The 12,533-nt window shown below is 41.9% G+C and overlaps 1 protein-coding gene across 3 annotated transcripts in view; it reads left to right on the forward strand.

Moving 5' to 3' along the window:
• The first annotated feature begins 130 nt into the window (after positions 1-130).
• Positions 131-12,533, forward strand: part of st6gal2a (ST6 beta-galactosamide alpha-2,6-sialyltranferase 2a) — a 46,178-nt gene continuing 33,775 nt past the window's right edge. The window contains exons 1-2 of one of the 3 annotated variants that reach the window (XM_071477513.1): positions 131-5,216; positions 5,658-5,973. The gene's annotated coding sequence lies outside the window, so the exon portion shown is untranslated. Of the gene's footprint in view, positions 5,217-5,657; positions 5,974-8,322; positions 8,382-12,533 lie in introns of those variants that run through there. The other 2 variants (XM_071477521.1, XM_071477530.1) reach the window with 2 other exon arrangements.

A 12,533-nucleotide genomic window follows, 5' to 3' on the forward strand; every position in this document is an offset into this window, starting at 1 on the left:
GTGGACTCATTTGACTGTTGTCTCCTTCTGCTATGACATTCTTCGATACAGTAACTACAGTCCACCTGTAGTGCAGTTTTTGCTTTCTCTTGTGTGTCTTTGTGTTTCTATTTGTTATATGTGGTAGTTTTGGGAGGAGATCATAAAACAAAGTTATACAGAGTTGATTATTATCTTATAATGAAACGCTTATCCTGCCATGACTCACAAAAATGTTAAAAAAGATAAAGGGGTTATAAAAAGCTCTGCAGGGAAACTCCATCCCATTATAATGGTGCTTTTATGGTGGGTAGATTACTGATTATGAATAACCGGTGTGACAGGTGTAGCACATGTCCACTGAGAAATATGAGAATTAGCAATAAAAATAAAAAAAACTGCTCATACTTATTGCCCCTAGTGTCTGCCCAACAAGATGGGTTTTTGCTTTATTATTTTACAAGTTCTCAGAAGAAATACTTAGCTGGATAAATAATTCCATATCCGAGTTATGTATCATTCATAAGACCACCTCTTAAGTCATACACCATTTTAGTCACACCAACTTTGCCCCAATGCCTCTGTTCAGAATTCTTTGATATCATGATCACAAGATCTGTTGGAGCATGTTGTCAGCAGGAAATTACCATCTGGTGTCATATCTTTGACACCAGACTATAAATGACACATTCATTTAGCGGGGAAGTACGCTTTAAAGTGATACAATGACCATTTAGGTCAGAATCCAAAAGACAGGGCGAGTGTTTTATTTGGACAAATGTGCGTCACATAAGAACAAACATCAGGTGTTTCCACATACATGGATAGCCGTCTCTTGGTGTCCTAATTTCCTTCTCCATTACACTCACACAGGGCATGGTGGTGCAGTGGTTAGCGCTGTTGTCTCACAGCAAGAAGGTTCTGTGTTAGTATCCCAGGCCCGGGCCCTTTCTGTGTGGAGTTTGCATGTTATCCCCGTGTTTGCGTGGGTTCCCTCCCACAGTCCAAAGACATGCACGCTAGGTTGATTGGTGACTCTAAATTGCTCATAGGTATGAATCCATCTCTCTATGTCAGCCCTGTGATAAACTGGCGACCTGTCCAGGGTGTACCGCGCCCTTGCCCAATGCCAGCTGGGATTGGCACCTGTTTTGGACAAGCAAAACATGTTTTTCTTTTTGATCCGTGATAGGGGCATGACAGTGTTGGTTGACTGGTCGATCCACTTTCCTGAGTGAGCCTGAACTATCTTGATTAATGTTGCATGGATTGCCACAGAATTTTATGCAGATATCCACAGAGTCCAGAGGATGACTACAAATGACTGGGGGTCTCCTGACTTTTTGTAGCTCTACCAGCACATTGTCCAAAGTTGGGTCATGACCAAATCCCTGTGTTGGGAGGCGTGACAATAGAGGAAGAGATCTGTTTGCTCCACAAACAGCAGTAGAGGTCCAGAGATGCTTATGGGTTCTGTTGCTTAACTGTGTCTAAATGTGAGTTTGGCCTCAGCTTCCCTGCTAATTATATACTTGTTTGCCAATGATATATACCACTGTTATATCTTCCTAAGTTAACCATAGCTATGCATATTTAGTCAACTATAATTAGTAAATATTCCTTTGCCTACATTGACCTTGTTAATTAACTCCATTGTAACCATATTTCCAGATCACCGTCATTACCAGCAGATCATTTGGCTTCGTTTTCCTATACATGCACACGAGTGCATCAGACCCAACAACTGGCCTTTTGCCACCAGATTTAATTGTCTCTCTTCACAGTCTGTTTGGGGCAAAGTTACCCGTTTGCTGTGATTTCACTATATCATTGGCTGTTTACTTATCACTATGCCATGTGTGAGGATACAATATAAACCTGATGAAATGCTCTCTGAAGTCTTGTTATTCAATCTGTCAACCCCTCATCAAACACCACCAGCAGCATTTTGTTGACGTGAATGAGCCCATTAAGTCAGCAAGACTTTTATGATATGTTGATTCGCATAATTCCTAAATCAGTTGAGATATTGCGGTCGGGAAAAACAGATGGCATGAAATGACCAGGATATTGAAGGCTTGAAACACCCGAGCACATCCAATGTATCGCCATGGAAACCGTCACGCTCTTGCGAGTTCTTAATGGCCACAATTAGTTGAGAGGAACAACAAAGTGGGGTAGATCAGAGAAATGGCCAGATGTTCAGACACGATTTTAGCTGTAGCAGAAAGCTTTGACTGTTCTGTGATTCATCTCAATCACACAGTTGTGAGTTTCAATAATGATTATGCAGGTAGCGATGATGAGGGTGGTGCTGGTGGTGGTGTTTTGATGTTTAGGCACAGACAAAAAGCCTACAGTACATGTGCACAGGAAACAGCAGAAGTCAGTCACCCACGTTTTTCACAGCATCATAGCTTGGAAAAAAAACCAAAAAAAAACAGAGTGAAGGCCTATATCCTCATAGATGGGAGAGCTCGGCTTTGTGTGCACAACAACAAAAAGCTGAGAATTGCTGCATCTTCACATGAAGTAAGACCATGGAGAGATAAAAGAAAACCTCACAGTCAACTGATCAATTGCTCTCCCTCTAATAGCAGTTGTCCAATTCAACTTAGCAACTGTATCTAGGCACAATAGGCCTGTCAAGCTTTCAGTTTTGCCAAATTCTCTCAGCAATACTCTACACAAATAGTTTGGAGGAACGTGGCTTTTTAACCTTTCAAAAAACAAAAACACACGCAAAAGTGAAAGGAATGTATGCTACAAATGTTACCATGCCCACCTAGCCAGCTTAACTAGCATAGCCTAGCCAAGCCTAAATATATCATTAGCTTACAGTATTATTTTGTGCTGTTATTATGTTAGAAAAAGCCCCGTATGGGTGTGGCACATCCACTGTGTGAAAGCTGCTAAAATGCTAGTAACAATAGCAGCTCTTTCCTGCTTGTTTTCTTGTAAAAATAAAACATATTGTTTGCAACGACTAACAGTAAATCATAAATCTAACCTCCATGCAAGTTGTTTTTTTTTTAAGGAAAGCATTTAAACAGGGTTGTGTTAAAACAAAATAACAGTCTGAGCTTACTTTTTTTCTGGCACTGTGCAATAATAGCCATTAGCTAGGATGCTGACTTTGCAGCTGTGCTAAAAACTGCAGGCACTTTCATGCACACATGTAAACCACAAATGTATGCTTCTTCTGTCATGCACATGACACACATTTTCTCACACCTGGTTGCACACCTCGCTCCCTCACAGGGAAATTCCTTTTTCGGACGTCCACTACAAAGGCTTCAGCATAATGAAGTGTTGCTGACTGACATGCACCTGGACGCTGATGATAAGCACCTGAGTCTGGTGTTCAACAAAGGGCTGCTGACCTGCTGGGGGCCTGCTGACGACTGTAAGAGACCTATCAGTACAGGGGTCTTAAGATATTGCTCTGGGCCAGAAACACACTTTCCACAGCCCACTCACACTCTCCATTTTTCAGTCACAGTCTCGGAGCACACCAATGAATTTGTGTGAGTCATCTGCCTCCAAACACCCCGTCACTGAGCTCCACTTTGAAGAGAACAGCATGTGTGCAATGAAGCCAATGCCTCTGGATGCATTATTCCGAGGCAGCATTTTGACTATCTTTGCAAACTCCCTGATCTCTATGCAAAAATGCAGATCTGTGTTGTTGCTGTGTGTGTGTGTGTGTGTGTCTTGTGGTTGTTTGTGGGAAATATTAAGCGTTTTACACCAATATAAGTGTCCCTCCTCTGTTCTCTGAGAGGCCATCTGAACATTAATATCTGAACAAGTTTCAGGGGGTAAAGAAGATGTTTCCACTACAAACACCATCCACTGCAAGTTTTCTCTCCAGTTGGTCCTATGGATCACAGACACCTGGTTAGCTCTCTTTGTGTTGTGATTTATTATTCATTGGCATATTTGGCTGTGCAGCAGTAATTGCAGCATGCAGCAGCAGCGCCTGCATCTGATGGAGCACAAATGAATAAATAAATCTAGATGGTGGAGCTATTTGAACATGTGACATTTACTGATGAGGCAATTAAGAGAGGAGCACACAAACGCACAACCTGCATTACACTGGCTGATCCCAGCACTGCACAATAACAGCAATTTATCTCTCTCTCACACATACACACACACAAGCACACCCACACACACACTCAAATACATTCATATATTGTACAGACAAACATTCATACTTTTCTGTTCTGTTAAAGTGTCTAATCAAACAGTGATGGTTCACTACTCTGTGATTCAAGGGCACCAATGTATTTGCACCATGTTTTGCATTTACACAAATGTAAGCAAAAAACAACAACAACAAGCAACCTAATGTCACTTTCAAATGAAATTGTCCTCAGAACAACTTATGTTTACATTCAAGTGAAAAGTAATTTTCTGATGTTCACATATAAGGCCGGAGGTCGGATAAGACAAGTTCAAGATAACATAAGATTTTTTGCTAGTGCAAAGGAATGTAGGCCCTAGTTACTTTATAACATAACCACCTTTGTTATACTTAACCAAGTGGCCATTATTGTAATCATGACGACGAGGGTCCCCTAATCATAACAAAGTACAGTAATCATTTTAACCCAAACCACAATCTTTGCCTCAAACTAACAAACATTTTTGTGCCTGAACCTACGCAAACCTTAGAACAGACATCACAAGAGTGATTTGTTATGTTTTTGGGAGGCACAGAAATTCATATGAGATTTATGTGCAGAAAACTACATGTAATTTATAACCCCGCCCAAAAAAAATTGCACCTCAAGATTCATTAAGTAGATATTTCTGAGTAACTGAACTGATCATATCATATGATCTTCAATATCATGTTTGCTCACTTGTGGAATTGTTGATGTTCAAATTTCCATTTTAAAGGCTTCTAGTACTTCAAAGTTGAGTTTCTCTGTTTATTCTTGATCTTAATAAGCCTCTAGACCTGGTGCCCAGATGGTCTGGCTGGCTATCTGGTCAGCATGCTAACTGCAGCAGAGGTTGAAGTGATTGGAGCAAAACAAGAAAACATTGGCATAGCTTTCCACCACTGGAGACAACTCTTGGTGTGTAAACAGCTGATGCTGAACTCGCAATGTTTTTCTAGACTGTTAAGTAAACAGCCGTTCATGCTAACGCTGGCTATGTAGCAATAGCAAAACTTACTAAGTAGCTCCACCATTAAACCGTTAGCCTGGCTACCTCCAAAGGTAATAAAATCATCCTGCCAGAACCTCTGCAGCTTATTAATCAATATGTAATATGTTGTTTGTTTAATTTGTATAAAAACCAAATTGTTTATGGGAGTTTGTGAGAAGGACTGTTTTTTTGGCTGCAAGCAGATTATAAATTCAGAAAGCAAAGCTAGGCTATACTCAGCTAACCAGCGACTAGCTTTAGCCTTATTTTTACTGAGGGGTGATGGGAGTGCTACCTTCTCATCTAACTTTTAGAAAGAAAGAAAACATCTCTTCCCCAGTCTGACCCAGACAGACATGTTGGAAATTCTTCAGGTTTCCTTCCTTCCTTCCTTCCTTCCTTATGCTAGATACCTACTGACATACCTACTCCTGTCTGGAAGGTATCAAATTCAATATCCATACCTTTCCTCCCTCATATCCTTCCTCCCTTACCTCGATCCTTCCCTCCAGGCCAACAAGCCACCTCGGTGCCTCACTGGGAAAAAAAAAAAAAAAAAAAAAAAAGCCCTGGCTGACTCCGCCCCTCGCTTTCTGATGTGGATGCGAGAAAAAGGCCAGCAACAATGTGACAGACTACACAGCCCTGGTGCTCGGCTCAGCGTAGTAGTGGATGTCCTCGCAGTGAGCGGAGCCGGACGGAGCTGCGTGCTCGCTGTGCAACAAGGCGAACAGGACCAAAATGGACCGATGGGCAGCAGCAGCAGCAGCAGCAGCAGAGGCAGCAGCAGGAGCAGCAGCATCCACTGAGGACCGACACAGTTTTTAGGTAAGGCTTTGTTCGCTTTCCGCAGGATTTCCATACAGATCTGCATTTGCTGCTCCACAGCGCTTTGTGCCGTACAGCACAAGGGGAGGATGTGCATGCACGATGTTTGCTTGAAACGATTCAGTGTTTTGAGTTTTTTTTTTTATTATTATTATTATTTCTGGATTAAAACAGAAAGAAATTATGCAAATGTAGCAGAAAGTCTTTTGTCTTCGTTACTTTACCGGATCGAGCTCATTTCACGGCAGCCCATTGAGACGACGCGCAGCCCCTAAACGTTTGCACACAAAATACATTGGTACATTAGTTCACGGCCTGAAGACGCTCTACTGTAGGGTGCCATTGAGTTGTATTTAAAAAAAAAAAAAAAAATCAGGTTTCCCCACACTGAAGAGTTCATTCACAGCTCACACAGTGAAAAGCCAGGCCTGCACATTTCTCTACAAGTTGAGAAGAAGATCCAGAGGTTTATTATTCCCTTGAGCCTCAGTCATTGTTAAACAGCTTCATGCACATGGTGTAGCCCAAAAACAAAACAGGAAATCCAGGCTAAGAAGAGAGCTCCAGGCAAAGACATCTGAAAGCAATGTTGATAATATGATGGCACCATAATGTTTGGATGGCATGAAGAGGTCAAATGTCGCTCTGTAGTCATGGCAGCAGTATTGTAATGTTGAGACTGCTCATTGAAATGTATTTATTTTTGCACCGCCACAATTAACATACCCACAACCTCACTGCTTCACAGCAGCTGTAGCAGGCTTTTGTTTTCAGCAGTTCAATAAGTAACAACCAGATAGGCTACATCTCAGCTCGCTGACCAGTGGCTTTAAATTAGACGCAAAGGTGTTACGTTCCTAATCACCTTGACATCAAACGATCGAGAAGAGTGAAGGCATTTAAAAGCAGAGGAAAACACATGAGCGTGAAGGGCATTTAAGTGTGTGTGTGTGTGTGTGTGTGTGTTGAGGGTGTTGGTGGGGGGTGGGTTTGGTGTGTGATTTTTTTTTTTTTTTTTTTTTTTTTTTTGAAGTGCTGCAAGTTGTCTGATAACAGCAAAAGGGAAGTGGAAGTCTATCACTCTGAGCTGCTGGGATTTCTCTCAATGTCACCGAAAAACATGATTGCATCACCTTCAAGAAAAGTGGTGGAGGTCGAGAGTGGGCTGAAACTCATGACAATAAGAATACACACCCATGCATTCACACGTCTCTGTAGTCCACTTTAATCAAAGACAGGCCCTCTCTTTGTTTTGTCTTGCCTGTGCAGCATAAACAGCATGGGGAAGAAAACAGAAAGCATCTCTCTAGGTTAACGTGACATTGCATCAAAAAGTGTCATTTTGTTTGTGTGTGCAGCTGCTGAATAATTATGCGCTTCCTGGTTTTCAAAGCTTTTGAGAGGTTGGCTTAAGGACGAAAGTTGAATTGAGTGGACGATGTTTTTCACCGCTGGAGTTTAGATGAAAAGATGCACATCATAACTAAACATGAATTATTTATCTCTTCCTTGTCGGGACATTTTCTTTCACAGTAAGTGAACTATAGGTGTTGCCACTCGCTTTAATGATGCGTTATGAATGTGCTAATGGTTCCCTGATAAACGTACATACACACCAACAGTATGTGAAAAGGCTGTGCCTCTCACAGAACATCTTCATCATTGGTTTTGTACATCACTACCTAATTACCGACACACACAGGCTGGCACCTCTTTGTCTCTGCGGCTGGATATTTATTGTCTCAAATGGTGCACCCTCTCGTGTGCAGACACAACACAGGTGTGTAGAGGAGCTGCTTTCTCTGTGCACATTAACAATATTCCACTTTTATTCTACCATGGCAGCAGACCTGGAGCCATTTTCCACACGGACCCTATTTACCTGTATTTTATCCACCAAACTGGTCAATATTACCCAAAATCATTTGAAATGCTTCACTAGAGGGTTACCAATGTTTTACTGGGCAGGTCGGCTTGTCTTCAGTGCTTTCCCAAGGGTCAAGATCCAAAGGTTTCTCTAAGAATTTCTCTGAAAATGAAAGGAAAAAGAGAGACTGTCTGCAATCTCAAAATTTCAAGCTTTTGAAATTTTATTTGAAGCAACACTTTGACCTACAAGGTTTTCGTCAGGCAAATCCACGTGAACACAGAACAATATATGCTATATATATTCCCAAACTTTGCCATGCACAGAAATAAAACACAATCTCAAAGAAAATAGTGTGGCCCACAAGGGACATATCAACAAGAAGTCTAAGAGAGCCTTGTTTTTCAGCATGAAGCTCAATGTGCTGATTCTGTATGTTCATGTTTAATTTGCATTTTGTTTATCCCATTTTATTATTGTAGAATTGATGTGCCCAGCAGTGCATGTGGACGCGCAAGTGCAACAACAAGACAAAGCAATGGTCAGTTCTGTGAGGGGGATGTGAGAATATTTCGTTCACACTTTGTTGCTCACTTCTTCCTGTGCAAACAAACATGTTAGTCAGTGGGTTGAAAGGGATCTTTGGAGGTTGAGTCTCTCTTTTTAAGGCACAGAATAGCAGTGAGAAAATGCTGCTCTTCTAAAAATACTGACTGATGAAATACACGATTGCTGTCACTGAGGACCCCATGATTGAGGTAAACTCAAGAACTGGGCTCTCACTGCCGTCGGACCGGAGGAAACCTTGAGAGGGGAAGCGATTTATGTGGAAGAGAGTGTCGGGAAGGGACAATCAGAGGGATGGAGTTCAACATAAATCCCAGTAATTATATAATTAATTAATTAAATTCCTGTGTTCAGATCAAACTGATACTAAACAAAGCAAAAAAGATGAAATATGCAGTTACTTTGTGAAGTATCACAAATCATCGTGACAGTGTGTATTTAGTATTTAGGAGATGACTCCTTCTATGTTGTATTAGGGTCCATCAGGAGCGTCGTTTGGTTTTGCTGCGTGTATGTCATGCACATGTGTGGAAATGACAATAAACCTGGACCTGGACCTGATCTTAAAGCATTGGCGGGGGAAATGGAAAATAGATTCCAGGACAGAAAAGGAGGGAGTTACTCCTGAAGGATGCATTTCTATGCACCATAAAGGGACAAAGACTTCCTGTCTCTGAAAGACAGAAGCATTGGTCGAACTGTTCATTAGCAGCGCAGTAAACCATCTTTCTTTAATATTGCACCATTAGCTCAGAACAGTCAGACTGATTTCACCATGAGATGATATTGTAAGAATGAGATTAGAAACTGTCCGTCTTAGAATTAGAGGTTTGAAATATCTTTTTTCTTTTAATTAATATTGATCAGTTAATATTGATAGAAAAACAGGGGGTTAATCATGTTTAATATTAAGTTTTTTTTTGTCCACCTGGGGGGGACAAAATTGATATATCAGCACCTTTAGGTTGATTTAGGAAACAGCTGCTTTGTTTACACATCTAGCAGTTATGGAGAAACGACATTCATTTGAAGTCGTGTTTGTCATCACCTGACGAATGAGTTCACTCTCTTTTAGCTCTGTTTTCAGTCTCCACCACGCCCTGAGGGAAATATCTAGCTCTTTAACTGTTAACGCTGAACACTGTGTTCACCAGCTCGTCTCTGTGACTCTGCTGTTTGGTGCTGAGCAGGTAATCTACAGCTTTTTCACCGAAACCAGCCGAGACAATGCTATGAGAGTAGTGAAAGTAAAACCCAACGTTTACCAAAAGTTTTAAACCACATGGCGAAACAATGAGCCTCGCCACAAAGCTCTGTAAAGCCGAGGGGAGGTTCATGACCATAAACTACCCCTTTCCTATACTCAAAACTCAGCGCTCAGCATCTCGTATCTGCTTGTGAGATGGTAAGGCTGAACTTCTGGGTCGATACTTCTTCTTTTTAGTTAATCCTAAAATTCTCATATAATTTTACCGCTGTCCGAAGCTAGAGGTAGAATTTCATATTTATCTGTTCCAGACTGTATATGCTGAGATACAGTACAGAGGAGTGGAGGGACTGCATGGGCAGGGCACTCTGGGAAGGTGGAGGTGTAATTTCAGATGCACACTAACTGACCAGAGCAGCAGTTATCTGAGCTCAGCCTTCAAACGCAGGAGCGCTGGAGTCATCAAGACCAGCTGTGCTGCTCACTCCTGGCTGAGTGTGTGTGTGTGTGTGTTCAGAGCACGGAGCTCTTCATGAGAAACACATGAACGTCCAGGGTAATTAGCTGTCTTCATAAGGTTGTAAACTTCGTGAGAGGAGACGTTGTGTAGGCACTCATTGGTGTGTGTGTCTGTTGATGTATGGTGCTGTGCTCCTTCTGTTGTATCTTCTTAAAAAGGGACATGGGATGTTTGAGCAGCTTATTGTGGCATTGCTTTCATAGTTGTCCTATAAGTCTCTGATAGGCTGCTAATCTCAGTCCGTGTTTAGAAGTAAGTGTCCAGAGTTCAGACAGATTATAGAGAGGTTAAGCTGTGTGAAAATGGCTATAGAGCTGTAGATTAGGGGGGGCTTGTTCTTTGGGCAGTCAAACACTGTGGGTTTTTTCCCCTACATATACAACAGCCAGCGTGTGAAATACTGATATGAATGAATCCTGTCAGCATCTTTTTTTTTTTTTTTTTTTTTGAGCATTAGCATATGTGCTAACCTGTCAGATCTGCTCTCACTCTATGTGGACCAGAGAAATGCTGTTGGAATAAAGAGAATCCTCTCAAGCCTCATTTCTATCTTAGTTTCTTCTTTCTGAATCACAGATAAGTATGAAATTTCAAGTCTGGTGAATCTATTCCCAGTTCAGAAACAAATGGAGTGTGATTGACTGTAGGTGTGAGAGGGTGACTAGTCATACAGTCTGCTGGTGCAAGCATTGTTAGGTCCATTTAGCCCATACAAGAAGGGGAATGGATAATGAAATGAACCTTAAGTTGACTTTCTCTACTTCCTCACATCAAATGACCGCCCACTGTGGGCGTCAGCGCTCCCAGCTGTATTTATGGACCATAATGTGAGGTGTAGAGCTACTTTTCCTTCACAGGACCTTGCTGCTGGCAGGCTGTATTTGAGAGGGCTCTGTGCACCGTGAAAGCCTGTCATCGAGAACCGCTGCCCAGTGTGATTTATCAGAATAGGATGTGGTGAGAAGGTCAGGATGATTCAACTCTTCCCGGTCCTGTGTTTTCATCAGAAGTCCTTTCTTCTTAAAGTGGAGGTTCCTTTTTACAGTTAATGTCTGTGTCATTTCTTTTTTTTCCTTTTTTTTGTGGCTGTAGTTTGTAAAGTGCTTTAGGCACTGTGTTGTTAGTTTTAAACTTTCAAGTCTGCCTCCTGTTTAGACACTGAAGAGCCAGTACATGTCTGATAGCTGATGACTTTCCCTTGTCTGTTACTCACTCTGAATGAGTCAGAGGCTTGTTTTCTCTCAAGAGCTGTGTCAGTAGTGCTGGTTTTAAATGAAATGCGTTCTCTGCTCTGGTAATTACAAGGTGCATGGACACTTTGCATGGTGCTCTGATGGACAGAGAGGGGCTAATTGGTAGTGCAGTGACCTTGTCCAGGTTTGTGTGTGTCCAGGTGTCGGCTCGGTGTTATGGTTTGGATGTCTGCACTCCTGTCTGCAGAACAAAGGCTCATCGTGTGCATGTGTGGGCACACAGACGCAGGATGTAGACCCTGTTGTCTCCCCTCTACATTGCGGATCAGGTGTGAATTTTCTATAGCAGATGGCCCATGGCAGGTGTGTGTGTGTGAGAGACTTCCACCTCCTTCCACCTCCCTTCACTTCCCTGCACCTCTTGGCCATGATTGGATGTGGTCGCTTCTTTAGAGTAAGATTAATGAGTGTCTACACACGCCTTTGCAAAAATAGACGTTTTTGCTCTGCTGATATAATCAGTGCTGTGAAGGAGGATAGTAGGGGACAGGACAGACCTAATCTGCCTCAGCGGGATCAGTCTTTAATGGAGTTAGGACTTTCTGGTCTGACCTTGCTGGACCTGGTATTACAGCAGCACGAAACCATCCCTCATGAGTCAGATCCCACTACCACCAAGAGAGAATCAGGATCAAAGGCATCTGGCTTGTTTTTCTTTGATCATTTCACAAAATGAAAAACATGGTTTGATGTTTTTTCTCTCTCTCTCTCTCTCTCTCACTGTGTGTGTGTGTGTGTGTGTGTGTGTGTGTGTATGTATTGCATAGAGGGGAACAGCAATCATTCCTTTTTAAAAATATAAGCAAAAGGACAAAAACACGTTGCTAACAAGGCGATGTTTGACAGTTTTAAGGTGAACCAGTTGGGACTGCCATGAAACCTAACACACACACACACACACACACACACACACACACACACACACACACACACACACACACACACACACACACACACACACACACACACACACACACAATTAGTACCAAATACTCACTTGAACAGTGACTGTAAAAGTTAATCTTTTCCTTCTCACATAACAGAAGCTGTAGTTAATTTGACTTCGTGTTAGTTACAACAGATTTGACTGGAAATAACGTTTCCACAGCAGGAAACAGTGTAACTGAAGTATGGCTTAATAAACTA

The sequence above is a fragment of the Trachinotus anak genome, unplaced genomic scaffold (genome assembly GCF_046630095.1).
Source record: "Trachinotus anak isolate AG129_WGS33_773 ecotype Australia unplaced genomic scaffold, CSIRO_AGI_Tana_v1 ptg000001l, whole genome shotgun sequence".
NCBI lineage: Eukaryota > Metazoa > Chordata > Actinopteri > Carangiformes > Carangidae > Trachinotus > Trachinotus anak.